Consider the following 7102-nt stretch of genomic DNA (forward strand, 5'->3'; position numbering starts at 1 on the left):
CTTTGCAAAAAACAAAATTTATGTCACTGCCAAAACTTTTTGCCATTACTGTAAATACAGCAACTATAACTTTTTTGAATGCAATGCATTTGTAATTTTTAGTTTCCTCACAGCCATGTCATGTGATGCTTTCATATTTTCAGCTTTTAGATGGTCCCTCAAATGCATTTTATTAATTTCTCTCACCTATATAAGAACTTCTAGGGTCTGTACTGTATGTCAATAGTGAGGAGACATGAGGTGTGTAATTCCACCATAAGATTTAATGAAGCACCATTGTGAAACAGATGGGCTTCTTCACAGCTGTCCACCATAATTTTGCACAAATGCTGCTCTGTCATTTCAATCTATTACACTGTTGCAAAATATTATGTGGTCTTTAGACTTTGAGATATCAAAAAAGACGCACAGAATTACACTCAATGTTTGATGCTGAATATTAAGAAAATTAAAATGGGGGAATTTATTTCTGTTTCTTAGACTATTGTGTGTTTTTAATACATTTACCCCTAAATGGTACAAACCTAAAAACTACTCATTAGCACTAGCATGCTTTCAGTCATATGCAGAACATTTATTTTTCTTGATGCAGCAAGTAGGACTTTTTTTGTCAACTGCGCTGTTCATAAGGTCATCAGCTCTGACAGATCTGTCTTTTAAATATCCAGTGTTGGGGAAAGTTACTTTTAAAAGTAATGCATTACAATATTGCATTACTCCATAAAAAAGTAACTAATTACGTTACTTAGTTACTTTTTATGGAAAGTAATGCGTTATGTTACTTTTGCGTTACTTTTTAAATCTGGACAGGGCTTGCTTGTTTGTTTTTAAAATAAAAAAAGTTATATTTTTGGCAAATATAAAAGCCTTTTCACACCAAAAGTGAAATGAATAAGCCTCAGGCTGAAGGGAAAGTAAATTTCCGTCCGTACAGTAGAATGCAGAAGAAGAAATTTCAACACACTTAATAAAAAAAGACACAAATGTTTGTCTAAAGTAATTTTTGCGTATGGTTGAACTGGATCATCGAAGGTCAGAAGCAAAGAAATAGAATGAGATTAAATATATAAAGGATATTTGTGTTGTTTAACATTTAATTATTGCAGGTTTGCATCATATTCTGAGTTGCATTATTTTCATTGCGTCATATTCTGAGTTGCATTATTTTTATTCATTTTGAGGAATACTGAATCTGTGTTTTTTTTTTTGTGAGTGAGATGAATTAATGCATATTCATATTTATTTTAGAACTAGAGTAACATCTTCTGATTTCTCTCAACATGGGGACAAGAGAGCTGTCAATCAATAAATTGGGGGAAAAAAAGTCATTTGAAAAAGTAACTCAGATATTCTCTTGTAAATTAAAAAGTAATGTGTTACTTTACTAGTTACTTGAAAAAAGTAATCTGATTACATAACTCAGATTTGTAATGCATTACCCCCAACACTGTAAATATCAATGTAAGTTTTTTGGATATGCAGTAACTGGTCACATATTTTTTAATTGGTTTGCAGTATTGAAGGAAATCCCAACCTCTAATTCTTTTTTGATGGTCTTCTGCTGGCTAGAGTTGAGTTGGAGCTTCACTGAGGCATTACAGATGAGACCCGTTACGCACTGCTCCAGATGTTCTTGCAGGGGGAATATCACCTGTGGGCCAAACATAGACATGCCAGACACCTGCTGCAATGTTAAGTTTGTTTTTAACAGTTTAATGTTAAAACCTTCAGTCTGAGTTCAGATTTGAGTTTTAAGCAACAAAATACAAAAATCTGAAAGGTCTACTCCTTCAGTAACTTCACTTAGAGCTTATGGCAAATTAATCACCATTATATCAGAGCAGCCTATTTGAAAGAAAAATGTGGCAAATCATGAATGACTAGCTATTCTACTAATTTACCATTTCTTAAGCCACTGATATAGAGGTCAGTGACTCATTGAGTATGTTGCACTTTAATTATCCACAGCCAATGCTTCTAAAACAGGAATGATGTCCTTGTAGTTTTCTGACATTCTTTGTAATTGATGTGATGTGATTGAGCACTTCGGTCTACTGACGAAGATTTTGGGGAGTAATGAATACCTTATAATGTACCATTTCTCACTGGAGTAGATCAAGGCTAAAATGTACATTTACCGAAGTCTTTTCTCACAGATTAATGTCGAAACACTGAGTGATTCCCACAGCAGTTTTCAGCCATTTTCTATGAGTTATGTGTATGGAGCCAAGGGGTTCAGAATCTTCTTAATGTCTTGTTCACCAAATTGTTTGCACACCATCTGTGAGATTTATGCGTCACACTTTGATGTATAGAACTGGAAGCGATAATTATTACATTTTTCCCCCTAAACTTGCTGTGTAGGTTTACACACACACACATTTTTATTATTTAATTTTTGAGTCTACACTTTAATAAAATCTCATATTGGTTGTACATTCTATGCATTGCTTAATTAAGACAATTTCAATATAAACGTGTCTCCTGTTTGTGGAACTTTTAAAAAGTATTACAATGCATTCCTCAATTCATGTAAAAATATTAAAGAATATTTTGATGTATATGTAATTGTGTAGTAACCACATGGGGGCAGCACCCATATGACGCCCCATTAATTCAACCTTTGAGTCACTAACATAGGTTATCATAGTTAATCCCCACTTCTTCAGGCCTATTTCTTGTGCCTCAAGGTTTTGTATTGTGCATAGCCGTTCAACTGCTGCAGAATTTTAACAATATTATAACCTGTAAGGTGAAATGATTGCATTGTCAGGGGGGTGTATGTTGTTTAATCTATATGCAATAGGGCGCTAGCACATGTCAGGTCAGTCTCTCCTGAGACCCTGAGCATCAAAAGGGGTGATAATCTTATTACAGCAAGTCTAATGAATGTATTCCTTTAGGTCACAGGCCACAGGACTAGCTTGCATCACAGAGGAAGGTAATCTAATGGAAGAACTATCCACTCTTATTCAATAAAACATCACAGGATGAGTCTTGTTCATATATTTGTACTTTTATTCATCCATATTCACAGTCTAAAGGCTAAACCAAATGCTGTGGTAGGTCTGTTTTTTATTATTATGTATTAGGAAGGCTACCAGTTATTTTTAGTAAAGTCATTGCCACAGAACTCTGGTGTGAACATGTATCTTTATTTACACAGTGTCATGTAAACAACCAATTAGTAAACAGAATGACGTCTTTAACACAACACGGTAAAAAGTTCCCGGTTTATTTGGAATCGGACATAATTGAAAAACAACAAAAACAATCAGGCCTGCTTTGTGAATCAGTTTGATTGACTCACTAAAAGATCCGGATCTTAAGAATCATTTATTCGTGAATCAGATATCACTCGTGCTGTGTTTGGAAAACACTTCAGCGCACTCCAACAAGGTGGTATCTGGTGCAAAAGTTTTCCCCAACAAAGGGCAAATTGACATTTTATTTTTGCGGTAAATTGACGTAACTCGAATGGTCGTTCCAAATGAAAGTAAGCAACCGGAGTGTCTTCTCCTTGCAATAAAAATGCTGAAAACCGAGGTAATATATTTGAGACTAAACTTATTTAATCAAAACTGATAAACAATATAGCCTGTAACGTTAACTGAACTTAAATATTTTGTGGTAGTCTTTTCAATATTCAACTCAAGGTAGTCCGATGTTGCAGGCACAGATTTCAGACACATTCATTCCCTGATGCTTTGAATGATGATGAGCACCAATGTTTCTTCTCCCCAAGTTCATTTGGCTAAATGAGAATGAAACTTTATTGAGCACATCAGGCAAGAGGCTACAGAATTTCCATTGTAATGCAATTAGAAATACTCTGCTTACTAATAATTGTTGCAGTGTCTTCATTATACATGCCAGAGGGCATAATGGGCTTTGAGGGTTTGTTTTCCATTTTCTTCCTTCAACCGTGTGCCTGTGGTCCATCAAAATCAAGTCTAAAAGAACCCAAATGCCTGTCTTTTAAATTGGCTATCCCAGTGTTGTTCTTCAGGGCAGCTGAAATTGAGCATATTAAGAAGGTGTGCTTTTTCCCACAATCCCCTGTCTTTGGAGTCTGGAGCTGGTTTAATCAGATTGTAATGATCTCCTTGAGTGATAGTAGAGAGCAGCACAAAACATACACCTAGGGCACTCCACAGTGTGAAACAATCCCTTGTGACAATAAAACATTACCAAGGCCTTGCCACTCGCCGTGTGATATACAATGCACCAGAAAAAGAGGTCATCCCTGCCTCTGGAGACTAATTTGAGCTTTTTGTATGTGTAGACACGTACAGTTATAAACACAAACACATTTTTTTCTGCTATGGTAATTCTAGCTAGACTGACCAAACATGCCTTTTGAAGAGGTGTTCAGGTAATGAGAATTGCTGGCTACATGACCACTTGTTGCCATGGTTGGCTGAATATGTTGAAATATGTCAGAGTGGTTTAGGTCTTAATTCAGAGGATCCCATTGTGGGACATTTCTCTGGGGAGGTGTAACAACAATAGAGGGGTCAGTAAGTCTTCCCTTTGGCGACTGAGGACCTGTTTCCCTGTTGATGAATCTTATAGGCCTCAAAACACTCCTCTTTTGCTGTTACCCAGTGAATATTTAAACAAGTGTAATTGTTAACTAGATCTATTTAAAAAAAACATTTTGTAATTAAAATAAAGCTGAAAACTAAAATTAGATCAAATTAGAATAAAATAAAGCTAAATAGAAATATAAAATAATAATACAAATATTATAAGAAAATTACTTAAAGGGGTCATATGATGCTTTTTTAAAGATCATTATTTTGTGTATTTGGTGTAACAGAATAAATGAAAATTAAAAAAAAAATAACTTCTACAAAAGTGTATAAACAACACTTCTAAGTTGAGGTCAAGGTTGAGAGAGAGAGAGAGAGAGAGAGAGAGAGAGAGAGAGAGTAAAAAATAGATATATATGTATTTTTAAAGGGGTCATATGATGCGATTTAAATTTTTCCTTTCTCTTTGAAGTGTTACAGCGGGGCATAGAGGAGAAACAATAATGTACAGTATGTGGAAAATAATGTTTTTTAACCTTAAACCGCATAAACACATTTCATTACACCAAATACACAAAATAGTGTTCTTTTTAGCAACATCATATGACCCCTTTAAAAATATCATATACTGTATATATTTTTAAACATACATTGCAGTTCAGTACATACAAATACTCTCTATGTGACTCTCGATGTTGTAAAACAGCTCAGTGCTGAGAAAGGCCAGATATAATTCCATCAGCATCCGGTGGCTGCTAACTGAAAAATGCTAACCAGCATTGATTTTGCTTCTTTGATAACATCCACCGAAATAACTGGCAAAGACTTGTTGAGTTGTGTTTGCCATTGACTGCTATAACATAATTAAATTCAGTGTTCCCTGTGTGTTCCCAATTACAACAATACAATTAGCCTCAAATGTGCCAAACAGAAGACTCATAGTTGAGTTTGTGTTTTCACTGCCAATTGTCATGTCAAAGTAATTATTAAGTTAACTGCTGCAAAAAGGTAATCTTTCTATTGACATCTTTGCATGGCATAAAATGGCTTTCATCACAAATTGCTGATCATTCACTGTGGTTTCAAGTGATAATTGTCTAGAATGAATCTGTTCAGCTGTCAGAGAGAAATAACAGAGAAACACAGAGAGACAAAAACAGAAGAACAGAGAGACAGTTGAATTATAAGGTACGGGCAGTCTTTAGGCTTAAGAGGATCATGTAAATCTCAAACATTAGAAAAAATAGTGTTAAATCCAAATAACTATATAATTGTGCATCGTTAAGATAGCAAAATAAGACTTATCAGTTGGATTTGCCTGCTTCTTTCTCATGTACTCTATATGCAAACACTACACATGTGCATATAGTTACAATGCTATTTAGCATGCTAATGTGTGTTATTGCTAACCACAAGTGAAATGAAAGACATTTGAGTTACTCTGACACATCTAATTCTATAGACCTTGACTAAGTTCAGTTAAAGGAACAGTTCAGAAAATGTAATCACCCTCAGGCCATCCAAAATGTAGCTGAGTTTGTTACACCATCAGAACAAATTTGGAGAAATTTAGCTTTACTACTTGCTCACAAATCCTCTGCAGTGAACAAGTGCCATCAGAATGAGAGTTTAAACAGCTGATAAAACATCACAATAATCCACAAGACTCCAGTTCATCAATTCATGTTTTGTGAATTGAATAGCTGTTTGTAAGAAACAAATCTATCATTTAGACGTTTTAACTTCTGGCTAAAATATGAGTCCATAATTCATAATAATGCTTCCTCAAGGAAAAAAGTCTAAACCCTGCTGTCCTCTCATCAAAATCCACTGACATATTTGTTTAGAACAGTTTTGGATTGTTTTCACTTATAAATGGTACTTGATGTATGTATATTTCTTTCCTGATTCAGACAGGCATCTTCATGGAAGTAATATTACAGATAGAGGACTCATATTTTAGCTGGAAGCAACTGCAGAGGATTCATTGGTGAGCAAGTGATGTAATCCTAAATTTCTCCAATTTTTTATTTTATTTTTTCGCAGTGAATGCAAAGTTTGGGTCCTGAAGCTAAACTAGTTGACAGTATGTTTGTGTTTTATGAGATTTACACAAGCATAACAAAACAGTGATTGAAAATAGAACAAGAGGAGACAGGTCTTGATCTGAGTGTATGAAGACACACGAGAATGCAGATCTTGCCATGCCCTGTGGTGCAAAGTAACCCAGGAGTTCAGATAAAACCAGCCTCTGGCACACACACAATGCCACTCTTTCTGCCATTCACCTGCTGCCATTGGCCAGGGAAAGGATATCAAATGCACCTGAGGATACCAAATGTCCTCTGTCCATCACGCTCAGTGCCTGAAACGCATTGTTTGAAAATCAGCTGCCTTTTCAGTGTTGTCAAATTGATGTATAATAATTTCAAACTCAATGTACTAGTAAAAAAGTAACAGTTTGACATTTAGTAAATCAGTATACTATTTAGCATTTTAGATAAATGCAGTCATGTGGTCATTGTGTGTGTGTGTGTGTGTGTGTGTGTGTGTGTGTGTGTGTGTGT

This window comes from Sinocyclocheilus anshuiensis, unplaced genomic scaffold, assembly GCF_001515605.1.
Source record: "Sinocyclocheilus anshuiensis isolate Anshui unplaced genomic scaffold, SAMN03320099.WGS_v1.1 scaffold628, whole genome shotgun sequence".
Classification (NCBI taxonomy): Eukaryota; Metazoa; Chordata; class Actinopteri; order Cypriniformes; family Cyprinidae; genus Sinocyclocheilus; species Sinocyclocheilus anshuiensis.